The following is a 10203-nucleotide window of genomic DNA, read 5'->3' as shown; positions in this document are numbered from 1 at the left end:
CTCAAGCTGCTAGACTACACTTGCCATTTTGGCTGGTGATTCCCAGGTCTGATTTATATGGTGGAGGCCTGGCAGGTTTCTTATGCTCATGAGTAACCCCAGAATGTTTAAAGAGATAGGAATTATAGAAGGTTTCCCTGCCTGTAGGTCAGCTGATCTGTTAGATCTTGCCATTGGGGAAGGAAACTCACATCTTCTGAACACCTATTGCACCCTGCACCGTGACTCTTATTTTATGTCTATCTTACCTACATATCACAAAAACTCTACTATGTATATATTATTGTCCTAGTTTTACAAAGGAGAAAAACTGAAGCCCTGATGGCATGATGTAAATTGCTCAAGGTCATCTAATTAAGAAATGGGATATTAATTTCATTCCACTTGTACTGAATTTCAAAACTGAGCTCTATTAGAATAGGCTGTGTTTGGTTATAGGCAACAGAAAATCAGTTTAACTTAGACACAGACCAGGTAAACAAAAAGACATTTATTGGCTTTATTTTAGGAAGAAATTGCTGGAATAATCTAGGAAGAAGTAGTAGGGTAACTCATGGAATTGAAGAACTGTAAGAACCAAGATTTCGGTGAGCAGAACTAGGGACTCAAAGCTGCTAGTACTCTCCTTTTCTCTGTATATCTCTTATCTTTGATTTTCTATGCAAATTTATTTCATGCTCTTTTACTTCAGACAGGGTTTTGTCTACTTGGCAGGAAACATGGCTGACAAGAGCTTCATTTCAGCAACTTCAGTGGGTAAAAATCTTCCTTTTTTCCTAGAATCTACATATCTCAGTAAAAGACTGAGATTGACATGAATTGGGCTTGATCAATCACTGCTGCCAGAGAAAGTGGGATATTTTCCTTGGCAAAACCTAAATCACAGGCCTACCCAGATTTGCGAGAATCTGTTACAAGAAAAGGAGAAGAAAGAAAGGACAGATTAGAAAAAAGTAATTCCCACAGACTATTAATTACATGTGCTTTTCCTACTCACTAGGGACTAGTGCAGAGTATGACAAGCATATTTTCTCAAAGGTCAGATTGTAAATGTTTTTAGGCTTTGTAGGCCACATACTATATCTTCTACTTCATCTTCATTCTATTTTTCTTTTCCTTGCAATTCTTTACATAGGTGAACACCAGTTTTAGCTGATAGGCCATACCAAAAGAGGCTTCAGGCTGACTATGGTTTGGCTGGCCAGTTTTCTGAGCTCTGGTTTAGTGAAGTTAAATAGGGACCCAAGACTGAGCCATTTTGAAACACAGCATGCTACAGTATCTTAGGATCTAGTCAACTACACACTGGGAATGTTCAAACCCTTAGCTAAATTCATTAACTGAAATAAGGTAGATACTTTAGTGAGCAAGGCAAGAGGAAACTAACATTGGAGTGCCTTATTGGTGTGAAGTGTCAAGCTAGGCGCTTTATATAACATAATCTCATTGAGTCTTCACAGTAATTTTGTGAATCAGGTACTATTATTATTCTTGTCTGAGAGATGAGGAAACTGAGACTGAGAGAAAAGTGACTTGTTAAAGTCCGCCTAGCCAGTAAGTGCCACAGCCAGCTTCAGACACAAGTTTCTCTGGTTACCAAACCAAAATACTTTACAGTAATTTTAGCATGTCAACTGCAGGTTCTGTGGTTGGTGGGTTGGGGAGGTGGTTCAGTCTAGCAGCAACATCAACAGCAATAGTTGATACCTCCCTAGGGTCGCAAAAGGGTGGTAGTCATAATTATCTTTGGGCATCACATCTGTTTCAATGAACTCACCTGGTATTTTTACAGTTTCTTATATTAGACTGACTCTTAATAACCAGCATGGAATATCTTTTCCCCGAGTAATGCTAGCCAAAGGCCATAGGCAAGGTGTTTTAATAGATAACAAAGGATAGTCGCTTCAGTGTTAATAGAATTTTATTCCTTCGAGCTCCTATGGTTGTGTGCTATGTTGATTTGTGGATAGGGATATTTAACCCAAAGTAGATTTTGAAACAGCAGAATATTGTTTTGATGAAGGAATATAGTCAGGTAGACCCCTTCTTTCTGTTTTTCTGCTCCCCCAAATAAGAGAGAACTTGAAGTAGATAGCAGATTCACGTTATGTTTTCAGGAGTGTCTTTTTTTGACAATGATAAATTTGTAGCCTTTGAAATATATCCTTCCAAAAATAAACCAGCACATATCTTCAGAAGTCATCTGACATTGAGTTTTCTGCTTTATCTTTTGAGGTCTGGCAAGGGCCACTAAGTGAAGAAAATGAAGAAAACTTATTTACTGTGTATCTACTATGTGTCAGGTGCTTTCCTAAAATAAGTTTGTAAGTTAGGTAGTATGATTATCCCATTTTAATTTTAATGATTCTTAGTGTATGCTAAGCCTTTCACACCTCCATTTATGAAGAAGTTGAGACTCAGAGAAAGGAAGTGACTTTCTCAAGGTTACACAGCTTAGCAGATCCAAGATAATGATCTCAAGCTAGACACACAAACTCTGCTCTTTTCCCAATAATATACCATACTACAAGCAATTGTTCTCTGGTCCTTACAACTCCTGGACTAAGGCAAGAAAGAGGGTTTATATTTATGAAGTTTCAACATTAGCATTTTGGCCTATGGGGGTTTCTGGAGTTCTCCATTATAGGGATTTGGAGCACAATGAATCATAAGGCATTTTTTGGCATGTAACATACCTTTTTTAAAGATCTATTTATCCCCTGTAAGCTAATGTTTTTGCCCACAACACGCCATGCAAAGTAACTGGCCCAAGCCCACCCCTCTCGCCTGACTTGGTCCTCTCGCAATTCTCATGTCTGTACTTATGGTGCATCGCAAGGTGAAGCCTGTAAAGTTTCTCTTAGGAAAGGTCCCAGTCCCTTCCCTTGGGCCTAGAAAAATAAAATTTTATTTTAAGGTGTATTATGCATAAATAATAGAAGCAGAAATAGAGGGAAGGAATATGAATGAGTATATGCAATAATAGATAATAGCTTGCTTGCTTTTCTCTCTATATAAACCCTATAGTTTACTTTTGCCTGTTTTTTAAAGTTTATGTGAATGGAATCACATGCTATGTTTTCTTTTCTTGTCTCATTTCTTTCACTCAATATTATGTGTATGAGATTCATTGAATATATATGCATTCATTCATGTTGCTAATCATTTTATTGTACAAATATAGAGAAATATAGCATATTTTATGAATTTATGTGTCCTCCTTACATAAGGGCGATGCTAATCATCTATTCATTTCTTCAATTTTAGTTTATGTGCGGTGGAAGTGAGCATGAACATTGGTTTCTTCGTCTGTAAAGTGGAGATAACAGAACTAGCTAACTCATCAGTTTGTTGTGAGAATTAAATAAGACAGATATAGGTTTAGCATTCATAGTATTTGGTTGTTTTTTTTTATTATTTCCACAATGAGAGGCTTTAATGTACAGAGTATGCGGTTTTGGAGCCACAGATACTTGACATTGATTTCTAGTTCCATTGTTTCTTTCCTTTCTCAAGTATCAGTTTGCTTGTCGGCAAGATAGAAATGAGTAATATTCCACAACCAAGTTTTGTCATAGGAGTCCTGCTAAAAATGCAGAATATCTGGCACATGGTAGGCACTTGGTATAGTTTCTTGATCTGTACTTCATTTTTAAAAAGTATTCGAAACTGTAGTGTTTAGAAATCACACTGATGATGACAGAGTATCAATTTCCCAGTTTAACATGGAGAAATAGAACTGGAACTCTGTGTGTATGTGAGTATATATGTGTCTGTGTGTGTGTGAAACAGAGACAGACAGACACGCGCACACACACACACACACACACACACAGAGAGAGAGAGAGAAGGGGAGTGAAAGAGAGAAGTGATTCAAGGAGAAATAGTGAGACTGTTTTTCTGCATGTGGCTTTACAGTCAGAGACCTTGCCTAGGAGCATGGAGGAAGAACCCTTGTGAAATAGAGCCTATAAAAGCAATTTTTAAAAATGCTAATCCAAGATGTAGTTTTTCCCTGGATTGGGGTTCTGATGAGTGATTTGAGTGAGAAAAATGTACTTATTGCTACATTTGTCTCAGTGTGACAACCAGGCATGAACTACACACCACTGAATGGGAAGAGTTACCCTTGGAATACATGCTGACTAATTAGAAACAATTTTGCCAGATGTTATTAATTGCAGAAAAGCTCCCCTTTCCTCCTCGGGAAGTTGACTCAACCCTTTCAGAACTTTCTGTTGGTTTTGATGGCTGACAAGGAGGGTGAGATATGGAACTATTTTATATCTATTGTGCTTCTTTTGTGTCCTAAAAGGCAGGACCTGAACCTTATCCACTGAGCTGGGTGATCCTTAACAAACATCAAATCCTGAAGATAGTTCTAGCTTTTTCTCTACACTTTTCTTCTCCCGTTATCACCCTTACCCCTTGCTGTACCAACTCCACTTTATCTCCCAGATGTGAATAAAACAGCTACTGAAAAGCTGTGATATCACTGAGTATAAAAGGCTAACCAAAGGCCAAAGGAAGGCTGGACTCTTCCATCAGCTCACTTTTGATAAGTCGCTTCCTTTTTCTGGACCTCACTTTTACCATTTGTCAAATGGGAATAAGACACTTCCCAGTTCTCATAGGGTCGCTGAGGAAATTGTTAGTACAAGTTGTGCAAACTGAAAGCCTTCAGTATACCTAAGGCATAATAAAAACAACCAATACTTATTGACTCATTAAGTTCTTACTATGAACTTGGTACTCTTCTAAACTCTTTATTCAAAATAATTTGCTTAATGTTCACAACATGAGGCAAATATGATTGTCATCTTAAATGTATGGAAGAATTAGGTGAGGCTGAGAGAGGTGAAGTCACTTGCCCAAAGTCATATGGTCTAGTAAGTGGGAGAGCTGAGTTTAAAGCCAGAAAATTGGACTGTCTATATTCTTAACCAGTTTGCTATTCTGTCTCTTTGCTGTTATTACTACATCACTCATGCCTTCTCATTTGCTAAAGTTCAACTCAAGTCCCATCCCTTCAGAAAGACTTGTCTAACCACTCCAGCCATTAGCTAAATACCCCCTCCTGAGTTTTTAATGATGCTTTGTTACTAATTTGATGCCTAACCCTATTGACTTATGATTCCCAAAATACTTCTACTTGAGATTTTTATAGATGTTAAGCTCATTTGGTCAGATATATTGTAAGCTTACTGTGAATGCATGTTGTATCTCATACTTTGGTATCCCCCATAGTATTGAGGATAAGGTAAAATGAAGAACTTTCAGAAACAGAAGGACTCTGAAAGATTTTTTAGCCAAGGCTCTCTTTAAATAATTGTCTGACTATGGCAAAATAAAAAAAAAGTAATAGAAACAGGATGATCATCTTTCTTGCACCTAATGGTGTACATTTTTATTAGTGCAGCTCATGAGTGGTTGGTTAATTCATGCATTTCTTTGACCAACAATATTGTGGTATTATGTGTTATAACAAGCAGTGAAACAAAACAGAGTGAAAACAGAAAGGGATCATAACAAAGTCCCTGCCCTCAAGGAGATTACAACTTAGTAAGGGAAGGTTGATATGTATATTAGTACATGGGACAACATATTTAAGAAAATATTTAAGTATTTAAGTAAATATGTGTAGGAAGAGTGGGGAAACACAAAATTGGAGCAAAAGGTAAAGCAGCCATGGCAATTTTCCTGGACGAGGTGAATCTGGAGCTAAATGTTGGCCATTGAGTCCATGCTTATTAGAAGGCCAAGGTGAGGAAGCATTTCCAGTAAAGAAAGTAGCATAAGCTATTTGACATGGAAGTGTGAAATCATTGAAGTCCTTATATATCACACTAAAAATTTTGGATTTTATTCTATAATCATTAGGAAGACAGTAGAAAATTATTTTAGCAGCAGTTAGAGAATGGGCTAAAAGGGAACAAAGCTGCAGGGGACAGGGAGACCAATTAAAAGACCAGACATATGAAGGGAGAACTAATTAGAATACTATGTACATGAAGGTCTTGACTAAGGCAGCAGCATGGAAGATTGGGAGGAAAACACAGACAGGACATATATTAACAAGAGAGAAAAAGAAGGGCTTAGTTGCTAGCTGAACATGTAGAGGGTGAATTAAAGGGAGAAATCTAAGAGTATGCATGTGCAAGTTTATTACAGCTTAGGTGACTGGATAAATGGTGGTGTCATTTACTGAGATTGAGAACACAGGATGAAAAACAAAATGGGGGGAAACAACTATGAGGATAGGTTTGGACATAGTGAGTTTTAGATTTCTGAGAGTATACAGGTAGATATTTTAAGTAGGCAGACAGTTATATGGAACTGAAGTCAGGAGAAAAGGTTGGGCACTATCTCATTTAACCCTCACAAAGAGTTTATGATTTAGGAAATATATTTGCCCCCTTTTTACTAACGAGGAAAACAAGGCTTAGAAGAGGTTAAGTAATTCACACAGTTAGTAAGTGGCAGAGCCAGATTTAAACCCAGGTCAGTCCTACTTTAACACCTGCATGCTCAATCACTGCTGTAAATAAAGTACTGGCAGTGGATGTGATTGTTGAAGGTACACATATAGACTGCAAAAATAAGAGGGTCAATAGGTGAAACCTCTAGGCACAACAAACTTTTAGGTGTATGAAGAAGAAAAGAATACAGAGGGAACTGAGAAGGAACTATCAAAGAGGTAAGAGGAGAATCTGGCATGAGAGGTATGGCAGAAGCTGAAAGTAGACCACAGTCAAAGGCCATGGAGCAGGGGTCAAATAAGCAAGGTTGCTGCAAAGAGACCTCAGGATCCAGCAATAAGGAGGTTGTTGATACCTACTAGAGCACTCTCAGAGGAGTGGTGAGAGTATAATCTGGAGTGCAGCAGATTGTAAAGTGAGGGAATTGAGAGAATGACATGATACCCTTTTGAGGTGCTTATCAGTAATGAGGAAGGGAAAGACAGGGTGGCAGTCTGACAAAGACGCAGAGTAGAGGAATATTTTTTTCCAACTGGGAAGTCGTTGGGTGGAGTGGGATACATGGTTTGAGGAGTGGGCAAAGATAAAGAATATCAAATATGGGGGAAAAATCAGGGATCTGACACATTAAAAGCACTGCCAAGTGCAGCACTAAAGGCCTCGCTGAGGATGGAGCACATGGATTTGTAGGTGCCCTGATGCGTCTTGTTGTATGATAGCTGTAGCCTCACTTAACAGCTTTATTGTGGGAAGGACACCACACCAAATTTGTTCTCAAACTTGTTCCAGCCCAATGGTCCTGAAGGGTATGACATGAATAACTAACAATTTCTGTGCACTTACCATCTCCAAGGCACTGTTTTAAATGTTTTACATATGTTAACTCATTTAATCCTTGCAACAACCATACATTTTTTTTTTTTTTAAATTTAACAACCATACATTTTAAGAGCCTGTTTTCATTCCCATTTTACAAGTAAAGGAACTAGAACACATTATTTCTGAGGGCTCTGTTCTGTTCCATTGGTCTATTTCTCTGTTTTGGTACCAATACCATGCTGTTTTGGTTACTGTAGCCTTGTAGTATAGTTTGAAGTCAGGTAGCGTGAGGCCTCCAGCTTTGTTCTTTTCACTTAGGATTGACTTGGCAATGTGGGCTCTTTTTTGGTTCCATATGAACTTTTAAGTAGTTTTTTCCAATTCTGTGAAGAGAGTCATTGGTAGCTTGATGGGGATGGCATTGAATCTTTAAATTACCTTGGGCAGTATGGCCATTTTCATGATATTGATTCTTCCTGTCCATGAGCATGGAATGCTCTTCCACTTGTTTGTGTCCTCTTTTCTTTCACTGAGAAGTGGTTTGTAGTTCTCCTTGAAGAAGTCCTTCACATTCTTTGTAAGTTGGATTCCTAGGTATTTTATTGCCTTTGAAACAATTGTAAATGAGAGTTCACTCATGATTTGGCTCTCTGTTTGTCTGTTATTGGTGTATAAGAATGATTATGATTTTTTCCACATTGATTTTGTATCCTGAGACTTTGCTGAAGTTGCTTATCAGCTTAAGGAGATTTTGGGCTAGCAAACTGAGGAGACAGGATTTATACAGGAGTGGTCTAAGTATGATTCCATGCTTATAACCACAATGCTGTAACTATGACTCACTATAAGGCAGTGATTATCCACTAAGCCTAGAGTGGGTGTGGAGTTTAGCTCCCACTTACAAGTGAGAACATGCAGTATTTGGCTTTATGTTCCTGTGTTAGTTTGCTGAGGATGATGGCTTCTGGCTTCATCCATGCCCCTGCAAAAGACATGATCTCATTCCTCTTTATGACTCCATAGCATTCCATGGTATATATGTGCATATTTTCTTTATCCAATCTACAGTTGATGGGCATTTAGGTTGATTCTATGTTTTTGCTATTGTGAATAGTGCTGAGATGAACATATGTGTGCTTGTGTCTTTATGGTAAAATAATTTACATTCCTTTGGATATATGCCCAACAATGGATTGCTGAGTCTATTGGTAATTCTGTTTTTAGTTCTTTGAGGAATTGCCACACTGCTTTCCATGATGGCTGAACCAATTTACACTCCCACCAGCAGAGTATAAGCATGTCCTTTTCTCTGCAACCTCGTAAGCATTGGTTATTTTTTGACTTTCAGTAATAGCCATTCTGACTGGTTATTGTGGTGTTGATTTACATTTTTCTAATGATTAGTGATGTTGACCACTTTTTCATATGCTTGTTGGCTGCATGCATATCTTCTTTTGAAAAATGTCTGTTCGTGTCCTTTGCTCACTTTTTAATAGGGTTGTTTGCTTTTTGCACTCAAATTTATGTTCTTTCAGATTCTGAATATTAGAACTTTTTCAGAAGTACACTTTGCAAAAATTTTCTCCCATTTTGTGGGTTGTCTGTTTACTCTGATAGTTTATTTTGCTGTACAGAAGCTCTTTAGTTTAACTCTATACCATTTATCAATTTTTGCTTTTGTTGCAATTGCTTTTGGCATCTTTGTCATAAAATCTTTGCCAGTTCAGATGTCCAAAATGGTATGTCCTATGTCTTCTTCCAGGGTTTGTATAGATTTAGGTTTTATGTTTAAGTCTTTTATCCATCTTGAATTAATTTTTGTATATGGCATAAGGAAGGGGTCCACTTTCAATCTTCTGCCTATGGCTAGACAGTTATCCTAGCACCATTTATTGGGTAGTCCTTTCCCTATTGCTTGTTTTTGTCAGCTTTGTTGAAGGAGAGATGGCCGTAGGTGTGCAGCATTATTTCTGTGCTCTCTATTCTGTTCTATTGGTTTATTTGTCTGTTTTTTTTAACAGTAACATGGGATTTGGTTGCTGTAGCCCTGCAGTATAGTTTGAAGTTGAGTAAGTAATGTGATGCCTCCTGCTTTGTTGTTTTTGATTAGAACTGCCTTGGCTATTTGGGCTCTTTGTTGGTTCCATATGAATTTTAAAATATTTTTTTCTAGTTCTGAGAGGAATATTATTTGTAGTTTGATTATTTGTAGTGTTATTTGTAGCATTGAATCTTTAAATTGCTTTGGGCAGTATAGACATTTTAATGATATTGATTATTTCTATTCACAAGCATGGAATGTTTTTTCTGTTTGTGTCATAACTGGTTTCTTTGAGCAGTGTTTTGTAATCCTCATTGTTGAGACATTTCATTTCCCTAGTTAGCTTTATTCCTAGGTATTTTATTCTTTTGTGGAAATTGTGAATGGGATTGCATTACTAATTTGGCTCTTAGCTTGGATGTTTTTGGTGTACAGAAATGCTACTGGTTTTTTATGCTGATTTTGTATCCTGAAACTTTGTTGAAGCTGCTTTTCAGACCCAGGAGCTTTGGGGCAGAGACTATGGGGTTTTCTGGATACAGAATCATGTCATCTGCAAACAGGGATACTTTGATTTCCTCTCTTCATATTTGGATGCCTTTTATTTCTTTTTCTTGCATGATTTCTCTGGCTAGAACTTCTCATACTATGTTGAATAGGAGTGGTGAGAGAGCGCATCCTTGTCTTGTGCCAGTTTTCAAGGGGAATGCTTCCAGCTTTTGCCCATTCAGTATGATGTTGGCTGTGGGTTTATCATAGATGACTCTTATTATTTTGAAGTATGTTCCTTCAATGCCTAGTTGGTTGAGGGTTTTAATATGTAGGGATGTTGGATTTTATCGAAATATAAATGCTGTTTTTGAT

The 10203-nt window shown here is 37.6% G+C and overlaps 1 non-coding gene across 1 annotated transcript; it reads right to left on the bottom strand.

The window, feature by feature from the left end:
- Positions 1-3184: 3184 nt before the first annotated feature.
- LOC112425737 (U6 spliceosomal RNA) lies at positions 3185-3291 on the bottom strand. Its single transcript, XR_003016859.1, has one exon. It is a non-coding gene; the product is annotated as a U6 spliceosomal RNA (small nuclear RNA).
- Positions 3292-10203: the final 6912 nt, after the last annotated feature.

This window comes from Macaca nemestrina, chromosome X, assembly GCF_043159975.1.
Source record: "Macaca nemestrina isolate mMacNem1 chromosome X, mMacNem.hap1, whole genome shotgun sequence".
Lineage (NCBI taxonomy): Eukaryota > Metazoa > Chordata > Mammalia > Primates > Cercopithecidae > Macaca > Macaca nemestrina.
The sequence above is the reverse complement of the archived record's forward strand: the minus strand, read 5'-3'. Positions and strand labels throughout refer to the sequence as shown.